Genomic DNA, 13717 nt, shown 5'->3' on the forward strand with positions numbered 1-13717 from the left:
TGTTTTGTTGTGTTTTCATGTAATTCTTTCCGGGATTTTTTTGTTTCCTCTCTAAGGGCTTCTACTTGTTTACTTGTGTTTTCCTGCATTTCTTTAAGGAAGTTCTTTATGTCTTTCTTAAAGTCCTCCATCATTATCAAAAAATGTGATTTTTATCTAAATCTTGCTTTTCTGGTGTGTTTGGATATCCCGTATTTTATTTGGTGGGAGAACTGGGCTCTGATGATGCCAAGTAGTCTTGGTTTCTGTTGCTTACGTTCCTGCACTTGCCTCTAGCCATTGGGTTGTCTCTGTGTTTGCTTGTCTTGCTGTTTCTGAGAGTTACTTGACCCTGCTGTAGGCCTCTGTGCCAGCATTCCTGTAGAACTGTTTTCCTGGTTTTTTTCAGTCTTTCCTGAGAACAAGTGCTCTGATTTCATGTGTGTCAGCGCTACTGGAGACTCTCTTCCAGCTCTAGGTGTGGGCAGGAATCAAAGGGTCCTGCCCCTGATTGCTCTTAGGTCCTTGCACCCAGCAGGCACAGTTGGCACTATATGATTCCCTCTTTGGTCTGGACTGTGGGCAGATGGGATTTGGGTGCAGGGAGCTGTTTCAGTTCAGTCCTGGTCGCAGACCAGAACCGCGGGTACCGGTGGCTCTCTGTTCCAATATCCCTGTGTCCAGAGGCACTGTGCAGTTTCCCCTTGGAGCAGGGATGTGGGCAGAGGTGTGCAGGGGTGGCAGTCTGTCCTGCGGTGTCAGGGTGGTCAGCTCTCTTCCTATAACTAGATCTTATGTAATCATTTTATCTGTTGAAGTTACCTTCTTTCTGAGAACTCCAGCTTGTGTCAGGGTATAGATACATAAATGACATAAAACTATCCAGGACCGGCACCACACATGCTTGTGGACATACACTCATACACATAAAATAGATAAACCTAAAATTAAATGAAAGCAAGTGTAAAACTATTTCATAAATCTAAGGGCCTCCTATTCTCTTTGGAAAACAGTAAAGTCAGTCACTTTTAGGGACTACAGGATGATCGGCTCTTTCTATAGAAGCTTTGATACCATTTCTGCCAAGAAGTTTCCCTGTAGACTTTAAAAAATGTATTTACTTTTGTTCTTTGAGACCTTTATATATGCATACTGTATTTATATCACTTCTACCCACTCCTCTAACTCTTCCAAGTTGCCCTCCTCTGCTTCTTAATTCAATTCCATGGTCTTTTATAGCATTGTTACTGCAACACATTTAACTCACTGAATACAGTTAATGGGTCATATGTTTATGTACTTAGGGCTGGCTGCTTGAGAGTAGATAATCTATCTCCCTGGAGAAAATTTACTCTCCCTCTTTTAGCCGCCATCAACTGTCTAAAGCTCCTTATCTCCTTGGCAGTTTACATAGAACCATCAGATAATATAAGATCTAGTTTTCACGGAGGAAGCTTCCAGGTCAGTTCCAGCTCAGTTCTTCCAAGTCTTGTGTTCAAAGTGTTTCGTATTTTTAGCAATGGGGTCTTACCTTCAAGTTTTGTGAGGCACCCAAGGGCAATGGCAGTAGCCTATATTGTGTGGTAAGTCCCTTAGACTCCCCTGACTAACAATTTAAGGGACTTCCTATCACTTGGGGGTTTGTTAGGTAGTTAGTTGGTGGAGTCTATGTCTCTTGAGAGGAATATTATCACCCTATGTGGTGTGTGTGAGAAAGATGGCCAAGAGAGTGGATGAAAAGGTCTAGGACGTGTCATAGACCTGGGATTGGGGAGGCTCCAGAGAGTCTACAAGGGTGACTCTAGCTGAGACTCCTGGTAGTAGGGGATATGTAGTCTGAAGTGGCCACCTCCTGTAGCCCAGCAGGACTCCCAGTGGAGGGATAAGGACATTAACCCACCCACAAAGTCTTCAATATAAAATGTGTCCTGCCTACAAGATATACAGGGACAAAGATAGAGCAGAGACTGAAGGAATGGCCCACTAATAACTGGCCCAACTTGAAACCCATCACATGGGCAAGAATCTGACACTATTATTGATAATACTGTTATTCTTGCAGACAGAAGCCTAGCATAACTGTGCCCTGAGAGGCTCCACCCAGCAACTGTCTGAAATGGATGCAGAGATCTACAGCTAAATATTGGATGGAACTTGGGAAGTCTTGTGGAAGAGTTGGGGGAAGGATTGGGGAGCCAGGCAGAGATAGATTCTTCCAGAAGACTAACAGAGCCAACTAACCTGGACCCATTGGTGCTCCCAGTGATTGAATCACCAACCAAAGAGTATACAAGAACTTGAACCTAGGTCCCTCACACATATGGAGCAGATATGAAGCTTGGTCCCTATGCAGGTCCCCCAACAACTGAAGGAGAGACTTAATTGACTCTGTTGCCTGCCTGTGAATCCTGGTTTCCTGACCGGGCTGTCTTATCTGGTCTCAGTGGGAGAGGAAGTACCTAGTCCTACAGTTACTTGAGGTGTCAGGAAGGGTTGGTACTCAGTGGAGACCTTCCCCTTCTCAGAGGTGAAAAAAAGGGGAGGATGAGGGGAGGGGCTATGTAAGGGGGGACTGGGAGAAGTGGGGGGAGCTGTGATGGTATGTAAAGTGAATAAATAACTATATAAATAAATGAAATAATAGCATTACTAACATTTCTTTTCTCTTTTGGTTTCCTTTAGGATTGTTTCCTGCCTCTAGTTCAAACTCTGCTCAAAAGCAGCTGGATAGGATTAGTGTGGCAGATGCAGCTGTCCTTTACGTTGTTGTGAATTATAGACATTAGGGTTCCTTTTCTGGCATTATTGCCTACTACATGGTAGTGACAATTAAGGGCAATTAAACTAGTCTCTTTTATAGCCTTTAGGTTTCAAGTACACGACTTTGGCTGAAGGCTAATCACAGTAAAACATGTGCCCTTGTGGGCAGACAATGGCTCGGCCACACGTGGATCCTTCTCCTTGACTAGCAGCTTTATTTCATCACCATACTCCTTTCTGCTCTGCATGGCCAGGCATCAGGAATGTGTTAAAAGAACAGTTCTGTGTGCCAGATGTAGTGGTATCCTCCTGCAATCCCAGCTTTTAGAAGACACGGCAGGAGCATGGTGCGTTTGAGACCTACATTGTTTATCCAGTGATTTTTAGCCCATTATGGCTATTTCAAAACACAAACAAGCAAAACCTCAAACCTCTCCCACAACCAAATAAGTATGAGCAACCAGCCAAGCAAGGACACAACAGGTTGTAGGAGGGTCAGCTACTAGTCAGAGGTGATGGCGTGCTGCATGAAATGACTTTGCTGTATCTGTTGTCTTTTATGCTAGAGGTGATTGACAAAGGCTGCTGAGGCGTTTACGTTCACTTCATGACCCAGTGCAAAGTCAAGCTCAGAGCTGCTCCAGAGATGAGAACGTGTGATGAAATGAAGTAAGAGCAATGGCAGCATAATATCAAGAGTTGTTTGATGAAAAATCCATTTTGTTACAGAAAACTGAAAGTACAGAGAAACACAGAGAAATAGGATGATTAACATCCAGGAGCATTTGCTTCCCTTTACCAACTCATGGCCCACCGTCCTTGTTCCATTTCCCTCATCCTTACCTGTTTATTCCAAAGACAACTTAGCCATAATGTATAACATGTAAAAATTTTAATAATCACTCTTAAGGATTATATGCAAAATATAAGTATAGTACTTATTTTGTCTAAAAATAGTAAATAATTTCTTAATATTACCAAATATTCTGTTAGTTTTTATATTTTCCCAATCATATCATTAATGTTTCTGATAATTTCCTTGAATGGAAAGCTAAATAAAATTAATATATTATAGTTGGTTGATGCGTTTCCCTGTCTCTGTCTTATCTGTCTCTGCTTTTTCTCAACCTCTCTCTCCCTCTCCCGCTCTCTCTCCCCAACTGCACCCCGTGTGTGTGTGTGTGTGTGTGTGTGTGTGTGTGTGTGTGTGTGTGTACCATGCAGGGTTTCTCTGGTGCTAGGCTATGAACTCTGCTTGCTGTGCTGCTGACCCTCTGTCTGTCTGCCCATGTTGTTAATTATTCTTTAATTAACCCAGTATTTCTCAGCAGTCCATCTCAGACCTCTTGAAACACCTACATCTAGAACCTAGCACTGTTGACAGTTAACTTTGATTGTTTACATTTTTCTGTAGTTAAAAAAATTGTACCCCATAGTTTTATATTATTTCAATATATTTTATTTAATAAAAGATAATAAAAAGTTAAAAAGAATGTAATTTAAAAAATAATGGACACATCCTAGGCATTAATTAAAGATTATAAGTGTCAGTTTTACTATTTTTTGTTAGAGATTTAGCAGAACTTCCATACTGGATGGAAAATTGGAGTATACAGTTCCTCAGTCCATTTTTCAGTGTGTTTATTACACTTGAAGATAACTTTTTTATAATAGTCTGAACAGTGGTTAGCTCATCACTTAAGCTGGGGCAATCTATTTTAGTCTTAATTTTGTTAAATTAAGAAATGAAAAGAATAACACATTTTTCCATCTTTATTAAATTGGGTATTTCTTATTTACATTTCAAATATTATTCAATTTCCTGGTTTCCAGGTCAACATCCCCATAACCTCTCCCCTTCCCCTTCTATGTGGGTGTCCCCCTCCCCATCCTCCTCCCATTACTGCCTTCCCCCCAACAACCCTGTTCACTAGAGGTCAAGCCTTGTGAGGGCCAAGGGCTTCCCCTTCCACTGCTGCCCTTATTGGTTATTCACTGCTACCTATGAATTTGGAGCCCAGGGTCAGTCCATATATAATCTTTGGGTAGTGGCTTAGTCCCTGGAAGCTCTGGCTGATTGGCATTGTTGTTCATATGGGGTGTCAAGCCCCTTCAGCTCTTTCAGTCCTTTCTCTGATTCCTTCAATGGGGGTCCCGTTCTCAGTTCAGTGGTTTGTTGCTGGCATTCGCCTATGTGTTTGACACATTCCGGCAGTGTCTCTCAGGAGAGCTCTACATCCGGTTCCTGTCAGCCTGTCCCTCTTTGCTTCATCCATCTTATCTAGTTTGGTGGCTGTATATATGGGTCACATGAGGGGTAGGCTCTGAATGGGCGTTGTCAGCAAATGGTGCTGGTTCAACTGGAGGTCAGCATGTATAAGAATGCAGATTGATCCATTCTTATCACCCTGTACAAAGCTTAAGTCCAAGTGGATCAAGGACCTCCACATCAAACCAGATACACTCAAACTAATAGAAGAAAAAGTGGGGAAGAATCTCGAACACATGGGCACTGGAGAAAAGTTTCTGAACAAAACATCAATGGCTTATGCTCTAAGATCAAGAATCGAAAAATGGGATCTCATAAAACTGCAAAGCTTCTGTAAGGCAAAGGACACTGTGGTTAGTACAAAACAGAAGCTAATAGATTGGGAAAAAAAGTTAGAGGAGGCTGCCCTCTGCCCACAGTCCAGACCCAAGAGGGCAGACCTTTTTCCGTTTTACATTATCTTTGACAGCTGTGTCGATGATTTCTATGGAATCCTCTGCTCCTGAGATTCTCTCTTCTATCTCTTGTATTCTGTTGGTGATGCTTGTATCTATGACTCCTTGTCTCTTCCTTTGGTTTTCTATATCCAGGATTGTCTCCCTTTGTGCTTTCTTTATTGTTTCTATTTCCATTTTCAATTCCTTCACCTGTTTGATTGTGCTTTCCTTTAATTCTTTAAGGGATTTTTGTGTTTCCTCTCTAAGGGTTTCTACTTGTTTACTTGTGTTTTCCTGCATTTCTCTAAGGGAGTTCTTTATGTCCTTCTTAAAGTCTTCCATCATCTAGATCAAATGTGATTTTAAATCTAGATCTTGCTTTTCTGGTGTGTTTGGATATTCAGTGTTTGCTTTGGTGGAGATTGGGCTTCCCTGTGGGTGGGAACCAGAAGGACCTGCCCCTTCTTCTCCTAGGTCTCTGTGTGCAGGGGGCCCAGATGGTGCTAGTCATTTTCCTCTAGGGTCAGAAATGTGGGCAGAGAGTAGTCTCCTTTGGTTTCCCAGGCGTGTCGGCCTCTCTGAGGCTCTAGCTCTTCCTCCCATGGGAATTGGGTGCAGGGAGCTGTTTGTCTGGGTCCTTTCAGATCCGGGCACAGTCTGGACCACAGGGCTCCTGCAGCTTGACTGCTGTAATCTTCCCATGCCCAGAGGCGCTATACAGCTTCCTCTTGGGCCAAGGATGTAGGCAAAGGTGGGCAGAAGTGGTTGTCTCTCTTGCCCTGCAGTCTCAGGATTGCTCACACTTCTGGGTGATCTGCTCTCTCTCCCACGGGGTTTGGGAGCAGGGAGCTGTGGGCCAGGATCAGCAAGCAGAATAACACCTTTAACCTTTCTAATCCATAAGGGTCCCACAAAAAAGAAAAATTAAACAAGGGAGCATCTAGCAGAAAAACATCCTGGATGCCATTATTTTCAAGAGCAACACTTGTGATGTTTATCCTTGTATCCTAGAAGCTTACAGTAATGCCCCTTGTTGCAAACCCCCTCTCCCTCCCAGGCTATGTTCTGCACATTTCTCGCTCTACTCACCAGTGCCTGTGCTGACTCTCACACTCCCAGCACTATGGTTTTTCTCACATATTTTCCACTGGGTAGGAGCCACTTTTAGTTCTGCACTTGGCTTATCATAAAGAGGTCAATCAATGCTCCATGATCTCAGTGGAGGCCGAGCCTTTGCTCTTGTGTTTTGGTGTAGTCAGCGAGTTATGTTAGAAACACAGATGTAAAGTTTGTGTCATTGCCAACGTCAGGATTTATCGACTAGCAATAAATCCACAACGTCTGGCAGTGTCTTTGGCAGTGATTGAGCAGACACTGGCTTTTTTCAATAGTCCTGGTGGAGGCTTTTTTTTTTTTTTTAATTAACTTGAGTATTTCTTATTTACATTTCGAGTGTTATTCCCTTTCCCGGTTTCCGGGCAAACACCCCCCTCCCCCGGACCCTTCCTTATGGGTGTTCCCCTCCCCCCCTCCCCCCATTGCCGCCCTCCCCCAACAATCTAGTTCACTGAGGGTTCAGTCTTAGCAGGACCCAGGGCTTCCCCTTCCACTGGTGCTCTTACTAGGATATTCATTGCTACCTATGAGGTCAGAGTCCAGGGTCAGTCCATGTATAGTCTTTAGGTAGTGGCTTAGTCCCTGGAAGCTCTGGTTGCTTGGCATTGTTGTTCATATGGGGTCTTGAGCCCCTTCAAGCTCTTCCAGTCCTTTCTCTGATTCCTTCAACGGGGGTCCTATTCTCAATTCAGTGGTTTGCTGCTGGCATTCGCCTCTGTATTTGCTGTATTCTGGCTGTGTCTCTCAGGAGAGATCTACATCTGGCTCCTGTTGGCCTGCACTTCTTTGCTTCATCCATCTTGTATAATTGGATGGCTGTATATGTATGGGCCACATGTGGGGCAGGCTCTGAATGGGTGTTCCTTCTGTGTCTGTTTTAATCTTTGCCTCTCTATTCCCTGCCAAGGGTATTCTTGTTCCCCTTTTAAAGAAGGAGTGAAGCATTCACATTTTGATCATCCGTCTTGAGTTTCATTTGTTCTAGGGTAATTCAAGCATTTGGGCTAATAGCCACTTATCAATGAGTGCATACCATGTGTTTTTTTCTGTGATTGGGTTAGCTCACTCAGGATGATATTTTCCAGTTCCAACCATTTGCCTACAAATTTCATAAAAAGTCATTGTTTTTGATAGCTGAGTAATATTCCATTGTGTAGATGTACCACATTTTCTGTATCCATTCCTCTGTTGAAGGGCATCTGGGTTCTTTCCAGCTTCTGGCTATTATAAAAAGGCTGCTATGAACATAGTGGAGCACGTGACTTTGTTATATGTTGGGGCATCTTTTGGGTATATGCCCAAGAGAGGTATAGCTGGATCCTCAGGTAGTTCAATGTCCAATTTTCTGAGGAACCTCCAGACTGATTTCCAGAATGGTTGTACCAGTCTGCAATCCCTGGTGGAGGCTTTTGAAGCTCCTTTTATTCTACACTTTTAGATTGCACATCACATATTACATGTTAAATGTATCTATATGTATGAGTATATGTAGGTTGAGAATGATTTAAGGTCATTTTACATAAGTAGTTAATGAGGAAAAGAGTTTCAAAGAGACCTAAGAAGCCGGAGCTGGGAAATGGATGAAAATGTTGTTTCGCTGGGGTGAAATAATTCACCAACTGAGGAACCAAAAACACAGAGAGGCTACTGCTTCTGTTGGCAGTAGAGGCAGGCCACAGGGTCAGAGTTCAACTATTAGAGTGAGGCAGGAAACAGGACTGGATCAGAGCAGACATGCATGGCAAGCCCAGAGAGGTGAACAGGAAGGTGGACAGATGGCAACTGGAGTAGGCTACATCAACAGCAGGAACTGAGTTGAGCTGAAGCCATTGGGACAGTTGGGAGTTCTCTGTTTTCTGGTCCTCTGACACACACATGGTTTGGTTTGGTAACTTGGTACTGGGAACTGTTACCATTGCAGCATTGAATGTCCACCCTTCTCACTGGGCACATGTGAGGGGGTTGTTCTCTTTCCTTAGTCTGCTGTGCTTGATAGGTCATTGTGTATACTTTTCCTGATATTATTTTAGTACATTAATGTGCTAACAGACCCAGTTCATTCTTTCTACTTTCAATAGGAATGGGTCATTTATCAGTTGTTCCACGTGGATGATGCCAGACAGATGACATCAAGTATGTGTGAGCAAAGTCATCTTAAAATGGAATCTCTCAGGGCAAGGCAATCAGGAAAAACACTATTTTATATAAATGGAGTAACTTAGGGCAGACTACAACTTCAATCTTAGCATTTGAAATGACTCAAAATAATTCATTTCCTGGGTTGTGCCTTTTCTGGAGTCCTCAGAGCTGTCCTAGGAATCACGCCTCAGCAGAAGACATCTGACAAGACAAGGATGAGGAGCTGGGGGTAGGGGAATGCTGGCTGTGATTATGTCTGAGATGACTTCTGGAGTGAGAGCTGGGAGCTACTCTGAACTGTGCTGCTGTCACCAGAATACTGGTCAGCTCCGGTTTCTCCAGCCTCTCTGGCGGCCATTGTTTGCATTGAACCTGCTGATGCAAAACGAATAAAAGAGTTTATTTTAGAGCTACACATGGATGACTATGGCCCAGAAACATAGATTCATGTCACCTTACATTCCATGTTTCAATGCAATAAAAACTATAGAATGAAAGAAAGTCATAAATCAAGGCAGCTTTCAAATCGATTGGTGGGAATATCAGGTAGGTGGGTCTTGGCAAAGCACTACACATCTCTGCTGTAAATCTCAGATATTATGGCATTTTAGGCTTTTGGGCTGGCAGAAGATTGCACCCTGTTTATACATTCCAATTACCTCGTTGTCATAAGGACATTATGTCAGACAGAGAGGTGGCCAGTGAATGGATGTTAATGGGGGTTAAAGAAAGCTCAATATAACTTGGCTCTGTATTTGCAGCCCTTGAACTCTCCACAGCTCAGTGTTGATGAAAGATGCAGTGATTCATTACAATAGAGAATAGAGAGATGGGTGTGTGTCTAGCCTTGTACTAGGTAAACAAGGAGGTAAAGTGATATTCATAATGACTCTCTCTAAGTAATAAGGGAAAGCTATTGTTTTCCTCTGGTAAGTGCTTTCTTAAAATACAACTGTGTAGAATGCTGTAGACTAACTATGCTGTCCCCCAAAATTCATTTGTTGAAACTCTAATCCCCAGTGTAATACTATTTTGAAGTAAGATCTTTGAGAGTTACCTAGGGTTGGATTAGGCTGAGAAGCTGGAAGCCCATTAATGGGGTTGTTGCTTTTATAAAAAGTGAAGATGACATTGTTGAAAGAAGGTTATGAGAAGACACAGGAGGAGAAAGGGCTTCACTCAACCCACGACTATGCAGGCCTCAAGTTTTAGATCTCCAGTCTCTGAAATATGAGGGACAAACATTACAGAGATCACTGAGTCTCTAGTGTTTCTTGTTTCAGAACAGTCTGGATTGACTAAGAATAATGGGGGAGGTATTAAGCTCCATCATTTTCCAGAAGCACAGAACTCACGTAAAGTTCAACACTGTCATTTAAAAATAATCAGTATCCCAAAAAAAATTTTTGTTCCGTATTGATGATGTTCAGTTTCTAGTGGGATGTTGGCAGGTGAGTCAGATCTTTACTGACTTTCTCAGTGCAGGGCTCTGCTGAGCTGGTGCAATGCTTCCTGCCCTTGCTGGATGAAGTCAAAAGCATTGGAGGAGAGACTGTAGGTCCAGAAAAATGATGTCACCTGTAGCCAGTACATTCCCTGACAGCTTCTTCAGCCAAGCTCCAGCTGCCCGTATACAAACGTGTGTTAAAAATGCAAGTGGAGCCTTTCAGCGCTACCAGGAGATGGGTCCATACGGTGTTGTTCTTGGTTCCCATCTTAACTTAAAAGGGAAACTTACACAATGTCCGGAGCCCTTGCCATCTTGCAGATGAAGGAGGAGGATGTCCTCAAATTACTTGCTGCAGAAACTCACTTAGGTGGCACCAACCTTGACTTTCAGATGGAGCAGTACATCTGAAAGTACAAAAGGAAAAGTGATGGTATCTACATCATTCTCACTACTGTTGCCATTGAGAAACCTGCTGATCTCAGCATCATCTCCAGGAACACTGGACAGTGAACTATGCTGAAGTTTGCTGCTGCCACAGGAGCCACTCCCATTGCTGACTGCTTCACACCTGGCACCTTCACTAACCAGATTCAAGCAACCATCAGGGAGCCACGGCTTCTAGTGGTGACTGATCCCAGGGCTGACCACCAGTCCCTCACAGAGCCCTTGACCACCATTGCTCTGTGTAACACAGATTCTTCCCTGTGCTATGTGGGCATTGCCATCCCATTCAACAATAAGGGAGATCACTCAGTGGATCTGATATGGCAGATGCTGGCCTGGGAAGTACTTAGCATGTGAAATACTATCTCCTGTGATCACCTATGGGAGGTTATGCCTGATCTTTACTTCTACGGAGATTCAGAGGAGATTGAGAAGGCAGAGCAGGCTGCTGCTGAGAAGGCTGTAACCAAGGAGGAATTCCAGGGTGAATGGACCTCACCAGCGCCTGAGTTCACTGCTGCTCAGCCTGAGGTGGCAGACTGGTCTGAGGGTGTGCAGGTGCCCTCAGTGCCCATCCAGCAGTTTCCCATGGAAGACTGGAGTGTGCAGTCAGCCACTGAGGACTGGTCAGCAGTTCCCGCAGTGCAGGCCACTGAATGGGTTGGAGCTACCACTGAGTGGTCCTCAGCTGCTCTGCAGACACCTAAGCGAAGGGAAAAAAGGTGGAAGTAAAAATAAAGTTCCTAAAAGCTGGAAAAAAATGCAAGTGGAAAACAAAGTTGAGGACAATTGTTTACCAACTTGCTGTTCTTCCCAAGCATGGAATCGGGAGAACATCGTAGTTGTCGTCGTTGTTATCATCATCAGTGTGTGCTAACACACTGATGTGTACAGTCACATAGTTTTGTATTTTGAATTTGATTTTGATTTTGTATATGAAAAATGTGATCTTTTTGGGGGCTCATTTATTTTACTTTCCACCCATTTTCTTGAAAATGTCACAAGTTCATTCTTCACTTAGGTGGAGTAAAATTCTGTTGTGCCTAGGTACCACAGTTTTTACATCCACTCATTTGTTGATGGACATCGAGGGGAGATCTGCATCCCAGGTATTCTGAATAGTGCAGCAATCAACATGGGTGTACAAAGAGTTCATAGTCACTTAGAAATAGTTGGGTACATTCATAACAGATATACCACTATTACACCAGTGGGCAAAATTGGCCTGGCAAATTGGTCCTGCAACCTGAAAGGTCTGCTGTTTGGCAAGGTTGCTGAGGATTTTGACAATAGCCTATATTATTTTAAGAATCTCTGGGAATTACTTGACCAAAAAAACTCATAGCAAGGTATTCTACTGGCACTGAGATTTCTGTTTAATAATGGGTAGTTGGAATGGAAGTGTCTCATATACTCTTGGGTATCTGAATACTTGTTTTCCAGTTGGTGACATTGTTTGGGGAGGCTTAGAAGGTGTGGCTTGCTGGAAGAAGTATAAATCTGGGGGCATATTTTAAGAATATAAAGACTTGTGCTATTTGAGTTTGTTCTCTGCTTCTTATTTGTGGTGTGAGATATGAGCTCTTTGCTGCTGCTTCAGCACCATGTCTTCTACTGGCTGCGATGTGGTCCATATCACTGTGAATCTTAACTTCCTGGAACTATAAGTCTTCCACAAACCCTTCCTTCTATAAATTGTCTTGGTCATAGTGCTCGATCATAATGATAGAAACATAACTAATCCATTAACTCGTGGATTCTGGGAGCAATATTATTCACTCAGGCATGAATGGGTACCTTCATTCAATCTATAAATTGTAAAGTAGAGGGTTTTTGATTTTGTTGTTGTTGTTTGGTTTTGTGGAATAGATCCTTACTAAGTAACCCTGGTGGGCCTGGAGCTTGCTGTATAGACCAGGCCAGCTTTGAACTCACAAAGATCTGCCTGCTTCTGCCTCTCCAGTGCTGGGACTGAAGGCATGCACCACCATGCCCAGGCTATAGGACTTTTCATTTTATGCATATTTTTTTCTGATTCAAACATTTTTTTTCCAAGAGGAAGAGGGAAAAGGGAAGCTCCCTAGACCTAGGTCACATGTTTTGGAAAGTGGAAAACTGAGAGATTCTTGAAAGCCCCCCTCCAGCTCTACAAAAGGAACACAAAGCTGGCGAAGGGAAAGACTGAGCAGCAAAGCTATTGGGAACAGAGACTTCTCAACATGCTGGGCTATCTGTAAGATGTTCAGAGAGCTCTACGATTGCAGCTCTCTTGAGTCATTGTCCTTGTGGGTGGGATTTCTGGACACCCAGCTTCCTTTCTGAGTCATTGTCACTCTATAACCAATCCTGCAGTTATATTTCTGTTGCTATCTCAACAAAAACTCATTGGTTCACCAAGTTGGACTTCAGCTCACAATTCCAAAGGGGCAATGCTTATAACAGAGAAACAAAGCAGCAAGTGGCAGGCATAGCAGCAGAAACTGGATGCTGAGAGCTCACATTTTGAATTTCAAGCACTAAATAGAACAAACTAGAACCAGACAAGGCTTTTTAAATTTCAAAGCCCACCTCCAGTGACATACTTCCTTCCACAAGGCTGTACCATCTAAGCCTTGCAACCATTTAAATGCCTAGACTGTGAGGGAAGAGTCTTCATTAAAAACACCACGTTCCACTCCCTGGCCCAAATCATAATGCATCTTATACAACAGTATATATCCCCAATAGTCTTTCACAGTTTCAGCACTGCTTAAAAGCCCAAAGTCTAAAGTTCATCTTAGACTCAAAGAGATCACTTAATTGTAAACCCTGCTTTAAAAAAATAAGCAGATCATATATTTGTGACATAAAATGGCACATCACCATTCCAGTAAGTGAGTATATGCCAAAAACAAATGTTTGGTGGTTGAACTATGTCTGAACCAGGCCAATCAAGTTGCCTATGTGTGGTTCACAGGAAAACCAGGTTAAGTGACAGAATAAGATGTACAAACCTAGGAACTCTGCTTCCTACAGGCGCCTCCCAGAATGAGGATTTACAACAGGGCTATAGATCTATGACTAGCAAGGAAAGAATCAAAATGGATCAAAGGATTAAAAAGCAGTTCATGTAGCTGCAATGGC

General features: G+C 43.1%; 1 pseudogene; it reads left to right on the forward strand.

Moving 5' to 3' along the window:
• The first annotated feature begins 10441 nt into the window (after window positions 1–10441).
• LOC116904368 lies at window positions 10442–11326 on the forward strand (annotated as a pseudogene).
• The last annotated feature ends 2391 nt before the right edge of the window (window positions 11327–13717 follow it).

This window comes from Rattus rattus, chromosome 6 (genome assembly GCF_011064425.1).
Source record: "Rattus rattus isolate New Zealand chromosome 6, Rrattus_CSIRO_v1, whole genome shotgun sequence".
Taxonomy (NCBI): Eukaryota; Metazoa; Chordata; class Mammalia; order Rodentia; family Muridae; genus Rattus; species Rattus rattus.